Raw genomic sequence first — 14661 nt, 5'->3', positions numbered from 1 at the left:
ACCAAAAACCTTTAGCCTATGGGTGTTTAATTCTCTCCTATTTATAGAGGCCCCTTATCAACTTAACCTTAATGGATCCTATCCTATTGGGTATTGGATCTCCATCCAACTACCTAAGCCTCTTAGATTAGTGGATCTCTATCCAATAATCTCTCATTGGTGTTTATTGGATCGCATCCTTAGGATCCGATAATTCAGGGGCTTATTGGATATCCAATAAGTATAGGCTCCTTTGGATATCTCATATTTGAACCTCTGCTTATCGCAACGCTTACCATATGTGTGTGACCCTCTAGACCCAATATTGAGCTGGCCGTGAGTCATACCTTTCAAAACTCCATTTGGCTCAGTGAATTATTATCTCTATAATAATTCACTCGACTCATCGACTACGAACGTACTAGGCCACTATGTCGCAATCCCTAGACGATACAAGGGAATCCAATCATTTAGATCGATCTATCCTTAGTTACCATATATCTATAGTCCCTCATCTATCTAATATCCCAAATACCATATACCGAGTATGGAACTATCAAGCCCATATAATTTCTACTCGAGTCTCGCTCGAATCAGATTCTCCCGGAGAAATCTTTCTCTCTCTATCCGAATGACCTTGGCCAGGGATTTTTCTGAGCAAGAACACGTGGGATATTCATCTCATAACACCGAGTGGATGATCCTCTATCAACACTCAATAGTTCTCGGAAGGTTGGCTGCCACTCTCGATGACCGACGGTGTTAGATCTGGAACTTTCAAGCCTATAAATCTAGTATAAAAGAATGGAGTACTCATACTGGACATTCTTGGTATCTCAAGTCTAAGGACCAGATACACCACTAGGATGACAAACTCACTATCTAACAATAATGCATCATCAACCATCCAACATTCCATAAACAGATCAATCAGTGAACTTATTCTCTAATGAGCACATGCATTGTAGCCCTAATGTCCCTATACGAGCAGCGATGAGATAAGTTGCTTCCATCATATGGATAGGTATACAGCACACTAGTATGTTTGGTTATCGCGATATCTCTCTCGAGTAACTTGTGACCAGGATTATTTAGGGTTTATATTTAAAGGTGAATCAGGCTCAATATCGTGATCTCATCACAATCCAATCCCCATTGCAGAGATCCATGGACATCATAATATATATATATATATGCAACAAGCTATATAAAGTGATAAAATGTAAAAATATAATTAGTAAAAAGAATGCATTGTAGGGAAATCTAGGGGTGACATCACATGTATAGCATAAGAACAGAAAACGAAAATCCCCAAATTTCATAATGATGTGTTCGTTGTTGTGCGATGTTTGGTGCGTAAAATTCGCAAAACCAAAAACTACATATATGAAAGATGATGTTTTACCTCGGGAGATCGTATATTCTTGAATCCCTACAGATATGTATGAGAGGATGAAGGTGGTCAAGCATTCTCCTCTCTAGCAATGATCCATACAATAACCGAGTTGTGACGACGCTACTCGAATCATTGCCCAAATCTCCACACCAGCTATATGAGGAGGAGAAGAGGGAGAGGAGAATAGGAAGTGGCAACCAAAAACCTTTAGCCTATGGGTGTTTAATTCTCTCCTATTTATAGAGGCTCCTTATCAACTTAACCTTAATGGATCCTATCCTATTGGGTATTGGATCTCCATCCAACTACCTAAGCCTCTTAGATTAGTGGATCTCTATCCAATAATCTCTCATTGGTGTTTATTGGATCGCATCCTTAGGATCCGATAATTCAGGGGCTTATTGGATATCCAATAAGTATAGGCTCCTTTGGATATCTCATATTTGAACCTCTGCTTATCGCAACGCTTACCATATGTGTGTGACCCTCTAGACCCAATATTGAGCTGGCCGTGAGTCATACCTTTCAGAACTCCATTTGGCTCAGTGAATTATTATCTCTATAATAATTCACTCGACTCATCGACTACGAACGTACTAGGCCACTATGTCGCAATCCCTAGACGATACAAGGGAATCCAATCCTTTAGATCTATCTATCCTTAGTAACCGTATATCTATAGTCCCTCATCTATCTAATATCCCAAATACCATATACCGAGTATGGAACTATCAAGCCCATATAATTTCTACTCGAGTCTCGCTCGAATCAGATTCTCCCGGAGAAATCTTTCTCTCTCTATCCGAATGACCTTGGCCAGGGATTTGTCTGAGCAAGAACACGTGGGATATTCCTCTCATAACACCGAGTGGATGATCCTCTATCAACACTCAATAGTTCTCGGAAGGTTGGCTGCCACTCTCGATGACCGACGGTGTTAGATCTGGAACTTTCAAGCCTATAAATCTAGTATAAAAGAATGGAGTACTCATACTGGACATTCTTGGTATCTCAAGTCTAAGGACCAGATACACCACTAGGATGACAAACTCACTATCTAACAATAATGCATCATCAACCATCCAACATTCCATAAACAGATCAATCAGTGAACTTATTCTCTAATGAGCACATGCATTGTAGCCCTAATGTCCCTATACGAGCAGCGATGAGATAAGTTGCTTCCATCATATGGATAGGTATACAGCACACTAGTATGTTTGGTTATCGCGATATCTCTCTCGAGTAACTTGTGACCAGGATTATTTAGAGTTTATATTTAAAGGTGAATCAAGCTCAATATCGTGATCTCATCACAATCCAATCCCCATTGCAGAGATCCATGGACATCATAATATATATATATATATATGCAACAAGCTATATAAAGTGATAAAATGTAAAAATATAATTAGTAAAAAGAATGCATTGTAGGGAAATCTAGGGGTGACATCACATGTATAGCATAAGAACAGAAAACGAAAATCCCCAAATTTCATAATGATGTGTTCGTTGTTGTGCGAAGTTTGGTGCGTAAAATTCGCAAAACCAAAAACTACATATATGAAAGATGATGTTTTACCTCGGGAGATCGTATATTCTTGAATCCCTACAGATATGTATGAGAGGATGAAGGTGGTCAAGCATTCTCCTCTCTAGCAATGATCCATACAATAACCGAGTTGTGACGACGCTACTCGAATCATTGCCCAAATCTCCACACCAGCTATATGAGGAGGAGAAGAGGGAGAGGAGAATAGAAGTGGCAACCAAAAACCTTTAGCCTATGGGTGTTTAATTCTCTCCTATTTATAGAGGCCCCTTATCAACTTAACCTTAATGGATCCTATCCTATTGGGTATTGGATCTCCATCCAACTACCTAAGCCTCTTAGATTAGTGGATCTCTATCCAATAATCTCTCATTGGTGTTTATTGGATCGCATCCTTAGGATCCGATAATTCAGGGGCTTATTGGATATCCAATAAGTATAGGCTCCTTTGGATATCTCATATTTGAACCTCTGCTTATCGCAACGCTTACCATATGTGTGTGACCCTCTAGACCCAATATTGAGCTGGCCGTGAGTCATACCTTTCAAAACTCCATTTGGCTCAGTGAATTATTATCTCTATAATAATTCACTCGACTCATCGACTACGAACGTACTAGGCCACTATGTCGCAATCCCTAGACGATACAAGGGAATCCAATCCTTTAGATCAATCTATCCTTAGTAACCGTATATCTATAGTCCCTCATCTATCTAATATCCCAAATACCATATACCGAGTATGGAACTATCAAGCCCATATAATTTCTACTCGAGTCTCGCTCGAATTAGATTCTCCCGGAGAAATCTTTCTCTCTCTATCCGAATGACCTTGGCCAGGGATTTGTCTGAGCAAGAACACGTGGGATATTCCTCTCATAACACCGAGTGGATGATCCTCTATCAACACTCAATAGTTCTCGGAAGGTTGGCTGCCACTCTCGATGACCGACGGTGTTAGATCTGGAACTTTCAAGCCTATAAATCTAGTATAAAAGAATGGAGTACTCATACTGGACATTCTTGGTATCTCAAGTCTAAGGACCAGATACACCACTAGGATGACAAACTCACTATCTAACAATAATGCATCATCAACCATCCAACATTCCATAAACAGATCAATCAGTGAACTTATTCTCTAATGAGCACATGCATTGTAGCCCTAATGTCCCTATACGAGCAGCGATGAGATAAGTTGCTTCCATCATATGGATAGGTATACAGCACACTAGTATGTTTGGTTATCGCGATATCTCTCTCGAGTAACTTGTGACCAGGATTATTTAGGGTTTATATTTAAAGGTGAATCAGGCTCAATATCGTGATCTCATCACAATCCAATCCCCATTGCAGAGATCCATGGACATCATAATATATATATATATATATGCAACAAGCTATATAAAGTGATAAAATGTAAAAATATAATTAGTAAAAAGAATGCATTATAGGGAAATCTAGGGGTGACATCACATGCGCAGCAAAAGAATAAAATATAAAAATCCCTAAATTTCGCATTGATGTATTCGTCGTTGTGCGAAGTTTGGTGTACAAAATCTGCAAAATGAAAAAATACGTATATGAAATATTGTGTTTTACCTTAGGAGATCGTATATCCCTAAATCCCTACAGATATGTATGAGATGATGAAAGAGGTCAAGCATCCTCCTCTCTAGCGATGATCCACACAATAAGGTTTTGACAACGTTGCTCGAATCGTTACCAAAATCTCCACACCAATTATCTTAGGAAGAGAAGAGGGAGAGGTGAATAGAAGGCGACAACCAAAAACCTTTAGCCTATAGGTGTTTAATTCTCTCCTATTTATAAATGTCCCCTGTTAAGTTAATCTTAATGGATCCTATTTTATTGGGTATTGGATCTCCATCCAACTACCCAAGCCTCTTAGATTAGTGGATCTCTATCTAATAATCTCTCATTGGTATTTATTAGATCTCATCCTTAGGATCCAATAATTCATGGGCTTATTGGATATCCAATAAGATGTGAGCTCCTTTGGAGATATCATATCTGAACCTCTATTTGTCACAATGCCTACCATATATGTGTGACCCTCTAGGCCCAATATCGAGTTGGTCATGAGTCATACTTTTCAGAACTCCTTTTGGCTCAATGAATTATTATCTCAATAATAATTCACTTGACTCATCGATTGCAAACATATTAGGCTACTACGCTGCAATCCCTAGATGATACAATAGAATCCAATCCTTTAGATCTATCTATCCTCAATTACCGTATATCTATAGTCTCTTATCTATTTAATATTCCGAAGACCGTATACCAAGCATGGAATTATCAGGCCCATATAATTTCTACTCGATTCTCGCTCTAATCGGACTATCCCGGAGAACTCTTTCTCTCTCTATGTGAATGACCATAGCTAGGGATTTGTCTAAGTAAGAACACATGAGATATTCTTTTCATGATATCGAGTGCGGATGATCCTTTATCGATACTCAATAGCCCTCTAAAGGTTGGCTACCACTCTCGATGACCGGTTGTGCTAGATTTGTGTTAGGACTCTAGCTTGGAGAGTCCTAATTGAGAGGGACATTCATGTAAAAATGTTAGGACTCTAGCTAGGAGAGTCCTAATTGAGAGGGACATTCATGTAAAACTGTTAGGACTTTAGCTAGGAGAGTCCTAATTGAGAGGGACATTCTGTTAGGACTCTAGTTAGGAGAGTCCTAATTGAGAGGGACATTCATGTAGGAGGTTTTTTCTTAGAGAAGAATTAAGAGTTGTAAGGGAATAGGAGTCTTGAGTAGGAGTCCTATTAGGAGTTGGTTAGAAGTAAGAGTCTTAAGTAGGAGTCCTATTAGGAGTTAGGGTTTAGAAGCCCTATAAATAGCCATGTATTCCTCCTCTTTTCTCAAGCAATAGATGAATCTTTTCTGCAGCCTTTGAGCAGCAACTTGGAGGGAGGAACCCCTATAGAGTTCCAAGGAGGCCGATCCCCTAAAGAGATCAACCCCAAGTTTAGAATCTGCAAGGGTTCTATCACCTGGTATCAGAGCAGCGTTCTTGGCGTCTCGCTGCCCTTTCACAGCCATCCATCAACCCTCCACAACCATCCAAAGCAATTCCCACAATTGCTTAAAAGATCGTCACCGAATTCCGCCATCATCTCCACCACCACGGATCATCCTTTGATCTCCCCGTGAATTGCAACAGGTTCTGGTTTTCTACCTTACTGCTGCTGCAATTTAGTTATCCTTATTCGAAAATCCAAAAAAAAAAAAAAAAATCGTTCCTATATTGCTGCATAAACTTTTCGTCACAAAGTTTTCATCTCTACGATGAAAGATACATTGCAGAATTCCAGCCGCATAACACCATCTGTTTGATCTTGCTACTGTGCTTTTTCTATCCAAATTTCTACGAAATTTTTATGACATCTTTGACACTTCTTAACAGTGGATTTCCCTTTGGTTTCATCAAAAAATTCTCAATATAAACTACTGATCTTTTATGTCCAATCTGCTGCACTTGAATTGCAGAATTCAAGCCGCATAGCACCATCTGTTTGATCTTGCTACTGTGCTTTTTCTATCCAAATTTCTACGAAATTTTTATGACATCTTTGACACTTCCTAACAGTAGATTTCCCTTTGGTTTCATCGAAAAATTCTCAATATAAACTACTGATCTTTTATGTCCAATCTGCTGCACTTGAAAATCTATGCTGCAGAAAATTTCAGCTGCATATCGTTGCCTTAACCCATCTATTTGCAATCCATTTTGAATGAAATTTCTTATAGACTTCATATATCATCTTGGCTTCCATCTAAGATTGATTTATTAAGAAATTCATCTCTAAAAACAATTTTATGTTGCTGCAAATTTTCATCATAACCCGCTGAAATTTTTCGACGATAATTCTGCTATCGCAGCTTGCACCAATTTCCTTGCTGTTATACTTCCGAAATTTTCTTGATAAAATTAGACATCCTTGCTGTCATATAAACTGTGATTTTGCTGTCAATTTCCTCCTCAATTCTCTTAAGTTTTTGGTGGAAATTTCATTGAGAAACCGCTGTTTCTTCGACGATAATTCTGCTCTTACAAGACAGCACATACTTGCTGCAACTTCCACTGATTTCTATCAAACCTTTGCTTCCATCTACCACAGACCCAAAACTTTATCCACAGCCCTAAAACCCCACCAAACCACACCCTCAAACTGCACCCAAAACAGTAACAAAACAAGCCTAAACCATAGCCTACATCCACCAATCCACCAACCCTTTCGACCATCACCTCTCTCAACCAATACATGCCTTTAACCCAACAACAAAAGAGGGATCTTAACATCACAGATTTGAAGACATATACTATGGTATCTAAGGAGGTAATCAATGCTAAATTCGAAGCCTTGGAGGCACGAATGGAGGATAAGATTCGGATGCTCTTTACCGAACTCAGATTGGGCCGACCACTAAGCCCGAAGAAATCACAACAAGGAGAGAGCTTTGCCCAATCACACCAAGCCCGAAGATATGACTTCCAAGAGAGGGGAAGCTCTATGACCAACCCCAACTATCCATGCATGAGAGTGGACTTCCCTAGATGGGAAGAAGGAGACCCGATTGGTTGGATTTCGCACGCGGAGCGATATTTTCGGTACCACAAAACCGCGGATGTATCTATGGTGAAAATTGCAGCTATACATCTTGAAGGGGATGCTATTCAGTGGTTTGACTGGTTTGAACATACTTATGGAGTCCTTTCATGGCGACAATTCAAAGAAGAACTGCTTATTCGCTTCAGACCAACCGATTACGAGAATATTGACGAACAACTAGCAAAGATCCGACAAACCTCCACCATTCAGGAGTACCAAACCAGGTTTGAAAGGTTATCTAATCAAAATCATGATTGGTCTCAAAAATAGCTATTGAGGACCTTCATTGAGGGCTTGAAGCCGGAGATCCGAGGAGAAGTTAAAGCGCGACAACCGTACACGCTTATGGCAGCCATCTCTTTCGCACGACATCAAGAGGAGCAATTGAATCATGAAGCTCGGAGGACTAGGGTCACTCCTCAACCAATAATATTGAAGCCCTCAGCCCCCCCTACTATCGACCAAGTCCCTGCACCAAAGAGGTTAACAGGAGAAGAGCTTCGGGAGCGATATGCGAAGGGGTTATGTTGGCATTGTGACGAGCCGTGGAGCCGTGAGCATCGCTGTAGTAAAGGAGGACTTCTTATGATTGAACCGATAGAAGAAGAGGTCATTGAACATCCAAAAGAGAGATTTGAACATGAAGAAGAAGATGCAGAAGAAGAGCCACAACCGACCGAAGTTACGGTACATACACTAGCTAGCTACTCAAACCCGCAAACGATGAAAATTGGAGGCCTTCTCAAACAACAACCAATCACTGTTCTCATCGACACGGGCAGTACTACTAACTTCCTAAATAGTAAGCTTGCTGTTCAGATATCATTACCTATCGAGAATCGCTGCAGGTTTGATGTTAAGGTCACCGACGGACGGATTTTGAATTGTGATCATAGGCGCTTGCAGGAGAAACTATTGCTGCAGGACCAAGAGATAATTGCAGATTTCTTCCTTCTCCCTCTTAATAATCATGAGGCCATGCTCAGAATTAAATGGTTGACGACATTAGGTGATATTTCCTGGAATTTTATGAAACTAATTATGAAATTTTACAGTAAGGAGAAACAGGTGACATTGCACAGGAAACGTGGGGGCGACATAACAACGATTTGCACACAACAAATGGAGAATGTTTTGCATAAAGCATGCAGCAGCTTTTTGGTACAACTTGAGCAGCAAACTAAGGGAGAGCCAACAGAATTTGAAGATCCAAATCTACTTCCTTTGCTTGCTGAATTTTTAAATATATTTGACGAACCGCGCAACCTACCTCTTACCTGTCGACATAATCATTGTATAATGATTCTTCCAGGCAAATCTTCAGCAAATGCTCAGCCATATCAGTATCCACATCTCCAGAAGGATGAAATAGAAAGGATTATAAAAGAGATGCTCGAAACAGGAGTTATTCGGCCAAGTTGCAACCTCTACTCTTCGCCGGTGCTACTTGTATGCAAGAAGGACGGAACAAGGCGAATATGTGTTGATTACCGAGCTCTCAATGGCATAATCATCAAGGACAAATACTTTATTCCAATAGTAGATGAATTGCTAGATGAAAGGGAGCACAAATCTTTACAAAGCTGGACCTTTGATCCGGGTATCATCAAATACGAGCATGCGAAGAAGACATACGGAAAACCACCTTTTGAACACACAGCAACCACAAATTTTTGCTTTCTTCAACAAAAGGTGGAATATCTTGGGCATATCATATCAGAGGAAAGTGTGGCAGTGGACCCCTTCCAAATTGGAGCAATGCAAAACTGGCCGACCTCGAGAAACATAAAATTGCTACATGGCTTTCTGGGTTTAACAGGCTACTACCGCAAGTTCGTGAAAAACTATGGAAAGATCAGTGCACCACTTACTTCCTTACTAGAAAAAAATGTCTTCCAATGGTTGGACAGAGCCTCCGCTGCCTTCGACAAACTTAAGGCATCCATGACGACGACGCCGGTGCTAACACTACCAGATTTCAACCGACCCTTCATAATTGAGGCCGACACATCTGGAGTCAGAATTGGAGCCATTCTCATGCAAGATGGTCGACCACTCGCATACACTAGCAAGGCATTATCTCCCTCCGATCAAAATATGTCAACATATGATAAGGAGATGCTCGCCATTGTGCGCGCAGCAACGAGGTGGAGATTGTACTTGATCAGGCGATACTTTCAAATCAAGACCGACCATAAAAGCCTAAAATATCTCTTGGAACAGAAGATATCTTCCCCCGAGCAGCAAAAATGGGTAACAAAACTTCTTGGATTTGATTTTGAAATAACTTACAAAAAGGGGAAAGAGAATGTTCTTGCAGATGCGCTTTCGCAGCTACCCGAGCAAGTTGAAGTTTCGACCGTTTCACTTCCGACCAGCGACTTCCTTGAGGATATTAAGATGGAATGGCAAGAAGATTCAGATACTAGTAAGATTATAAAAAAATTGGAGGAAGCACCAAGCCCCATGGCTCATTACAATTGGGACTCAAAAGAATTACACTATAAGGGACGCATTGTGCTTGTGACAAATTCTACTTGCATCTTCAATAGCAGATTTTGGACAAAGTTATTCTATATGCAGGGTACTAAATTGAAAAGGAGTACGACATATCACCCACAAACCAACAGCCAACCGGAAGTTTTAAACAGGTGCTTGGAGACAGCCCAAAGCCACCCACCAAATATGACTACCCAAAGAGAACTCCAGACCCAGCCAAGTGCCATTATTGATCGACGGATCGTGACTCGACGACGACGACCCACTAATGAAGTGCTAATACAGTGGGCGAACCTACCAAAAGAAGATGCCACTTGGGAGAACTATGACGACTTGAAGATCAAATTCCCAGAATTCATGAATCATCAGCCTCGAGGACAAGGCTGATTTGAAGAGGGCGGGTCTGTTAGGACTCTAGCTTGGAGAGTCCTAATTGAGAGGGACATTCATGTAAAAATGTTAGGACTCTAGCTAGGAGAGTCCTAATTGAGAGGGACATTCATGTAAAACTATTAGGACTTTAGCTAGGAGAGTCCTAATTGAGAGGGACATTCTGTTAGGACTCTAGTTAGGAGAGTCCTAATTGAGAGGGACATTCATGTAGGAGGTTTTTTCTTAGAGAAGAATTAAGAGTTGTAAGGGAATAGGAGTCTTGAGTAGGAGTCCTATTAGGAGTTGGTTAGAAGTAAGAGTCTTAAGTAGGAGTCCTATTAGGAGTTAGGGTTTAGAAGCCCTATAAATAGCCATGTATTCCTCCTCTTTTCTCAAGCAATAGATGAATCTTTTCTGCAGCCTTTGAGCAGCAACTTGGAGGGAGGAACCCCTATAGAGTTCCAAGGAGGCCGATCCCCTAAAGAGATCAACCCCAAGTTTAGAATCTGCAAGGGTTCTATCAATTTGAAACTTCTAGATCTATAAGTCTAGTATCAAAGAGTAGAGTACTCATATAGGACAACCTTAGTGTCTCAAGTCTAAGGACTCGATATACCACTAAGACTACGAAATCATTGTTTGACAATAAGGCATCATTAACTATCCAGCATTCCTAAAGCATATCAATCGGTGAACTCATTCTCTAACGAGCACCTACATTGTATCCCTAGTATCCCCACATGAGCAGCTATGAGACCAACTACCTTCATCATATAGATGGGTATATGACACACCTATCTATTCGATTATCTCAATGTCCCTATCAAGTAACCTATGTTTAGGATTATTTAAAGTTTGTGTTTAAATGTGAATCGATCTCATTATCCTGATCTCATCACGATCCGATTCCCTTTGCATAGATCCATGAACATCATAATATATATGCATATATGCAATAAGAAATATAAAGTGATAAAATACCAAAATATAATAAGCAAAAAGGATGCATATAATGTCATACGTGCCATTACTCATGTAATTGACTTGTAAGGCACCTATGACTAGCATGCGTTTAATATCTCACGTGTCATCACTCATGTGATTGGCTTATAGGGCACCCATGACTAGTAGCATATATTATGATGTCTATGGATTTGTGTAATGGGAATCAGATCATGATGAGATCATTATAATGACGTCGATTCGTATTTAAATACAGACCCTAAATAATCTCGGTCGTAGGTTATGCTAGTCATAGGTGCCCAGCAAGCCAATCACGTCAGTGATGGCACGTGTGACTTGATATAGAATCTTTTTTGCTTATTATATTTCGGCATATATCACTTTATAACTATTGCATATATGCATATATATATTGTGATGTCCTTGGATTTGTGCAATGGGAATCGGATCGTGATGAGATCACAAAAATGAGATCGATTCACCTTTAAACATATATCCTAAATAATCCCGGTCATAGGTTATTCGAGAGGGACATCGTGATAACCGGACAAACTGGTGTGCTGTATACCCCTCTATATGATGGATGCAGCGGGTCTCATAGTTGCTCGTGTAGGGACACTAGGGATACAGTACAGGTGCTCATTGGAGAATGAGTTCACTGATTGATCCGCTTACGTAATGCTGGATGGTTGATGATGTCTTATTGTCAGACAGCGATTCCATAGTCCATGTGGTATATCTGGTCCTTAGACTTGAGACACCAAGGATGTCCTGTATGAGTGCTCCAATCTTTGATACCAGACTTATAGATTTGGCTTTCCCATATCTAGTACTGGCCATTGGGAGTGGTAGTCGAACTTACGAGGGCTATTGAGTGTCAATAGAGGATCATCCACTCTCGACGTCATGAGAGGAATATCCCATGTGTTCTTGCTCAAACAAATCCTTGGCCAGGGTCATTCGGGTTAAGAGAGAAAGAGATCTCCAGGAGAATCCGATTAGAGCGAGATTCGAGTAGAAACCGTATGGGTCTGACAGCACCATGCTCGATATACGGTCTCTGAGATATTAGATGGATGAGGGACTATAGGTACACGGTAATTGAGGACAGACAGGTCCAATGGATTGGATTCCCCTATATCGTTTGGGGACTACGGCGTAGTGGCCTAGTACGTCCGTAGTCGATGAGTCAAGTGAATTATTACAAAGATAATAATTCACTAAGTTAGAAGGAGTTCTGACAGATATGACTCACGGCCAACTCAATATTGGGCCTAGAGGGTCATACACATATGGTAGGCATTGCGATGAGTAGAGGTTCGGATATGAGATATCCGACGGAGCCCTTGTCTTATTGGATATCCAATAAACTCTTGAATTATTGGATCCTATGGATGAGATCAAATAAGAGCTCATAAGAGATTATTGGATAGAGATCCACTAATCTAAAAGGCTTGGGTTATTGGATGCAGATCTAATACCCAATAGGAGAGGATCCATTAGGGTTTAATAGGGGATCTCTATAAATAGGAGGGATTCAGAGCCTCACAGGCTAGAGCTTTTGCTCGCCTCTCCTATTCTCCTTCCCCTCTCCACCTAAGAGCAGGCCTGGAGTTTTGAGGAGCGTCGTTGCAGCCCTGCTGTATGGATCACTGCTAGAGAGGAGGACGCTTGACCTCCTTCACCCTCTCCTAAGGATCTGTAAGGAAATAGGGATATACGATCTCCCTAGGTAACACAATCTACTCTATACATAGTTTTTCAGTTTCGTGGATTTTGTGCACCAGTTTTCGCACGACGACGAACATCTCTTTGGGAATCGGAGATTTTGTTTTCTTGTTCTTCCGCTGCGCATGTGATGTCGCCCCCATAGATTTTCCCAACAGTGGTATCAGAACTAGGTTGTTCGTGCGATAGATTCATTTTAAACTGCGTGTGTTATGTTTTGGAGAAGTTTTTGACGTCAAAATCGTTGACGCAAAAGCAGAAAAGGGCAGCAACTGTTGCTGCCCTCGCTGCCTTCGCAGATGGCAGCACTGTCGTTTGCGTGCAGGCAAGCAGCCTGCAACAGCAGCCGCAAGGGCAGCGGCCTTCCATCCTTATAAGTAGGAACCCACGTGAGGCGATTAGACTGACCCACGTGGCCTTTCATCGTTATAAGTAGAAACCGATTCCCGGTGTAGGTTGAGTTGGTCGAGTCCCTCGATGGTATATCATCAAATTAGACTTATCTTGTAACGAAGGTGTGGACTTAACCGAGCATCATGGTTGGTCAAGTCCCTCGAGACCATGATGATTCGGAGGTCGAACAGGACAGGAATCACAAGGAGTTGTGATCGGCAAGAGTTGCCTACCTTTTAGGCTTAGTGTGATTGGTCGAGTCCCTCGAGGTTACACTAAGACGTTGATTGGATCCTAATCCCCACTAGAAGTCTACAGGAAACTTCTGTTTCACGTGCTGAGGGTGTCGCGTGACTCGTTAGTAAAATAGTGGGAGCATATTAAGATAGAAGTCCATTTCTTGATAGTTTATTTCTTACAAAATCTGCATGTTATTCATTTCTACTGCATCTTTATTTTCAGAAAATGTCACTTTCAAATCCCTTACGTGGCATATTTGATGTCAACCGCCTCACTGGTTCAAATTATACGGATTGGCTCCGTAACGTGAGAATTGTTCTCACGGCGGAGAAAATTGTGTACGTCCTTGATACAATGATGCCTGTGCCCGAAGAAGGGGCAAGCGAGGATGAGATCGCTCGCTATGAGAAGTACATTGATGACTCCACTCTTGCTCAGTGCTATAGTGCTATATGTTGGGCTCTATGACTCCTGAGTTACAGAGACAACATGAAAAAGATGGATAACATATTCATTCTCCTACATGTCCGTAAATTGTTTGAGGAATAGGGAAGGACTCAACGATATGAGATATCCAAGAGCCTCTTCCGCGCTAGGATGACTGAGGGGACATCAGTTCAGAACCATGTCCTAAAGATGATTGAGTGGATAGAGAAACTCACAAGTCTAGGAATGGTCCTAAAGGATAACTTGTGTGTGGACATTGTGCTTCAGTCCCTACTAGATTCCTTTTCACAGTTCATAATGAATTTTAATATGAACAAGCTTGAGGTGACTCTCCCAAAGCTCCTTAATATGTTGAGGGAGGTAGAGAGTACTATTAAGAAAGAGAAGCCAGTTCTCTACACTGGTGAGACCAGAAAGAAAAGGAAAGCAAAAAGGTCCCTT

Source organism: Musa acuminata, chromosome BXJ3-11 (assembly GCF_036884655.1).
Source record: "Musa acuminata AAA Group cultivar baxijiao chromosome BXJ3-11, Cavendish_Baxijiao_AAA, whole genome shotgun sequence".
Lineage (NCBI taxonomy): Eukaryota > Viridiplantae > Streptophyta > Magnoliopsida > Zingiberales > Musaceae > Musa > Musa acuminata.
The sequence above is the reverse complement of the archived record's forward strand: the minus strand, read 5'-3'. Positions refer to the sequence as shown.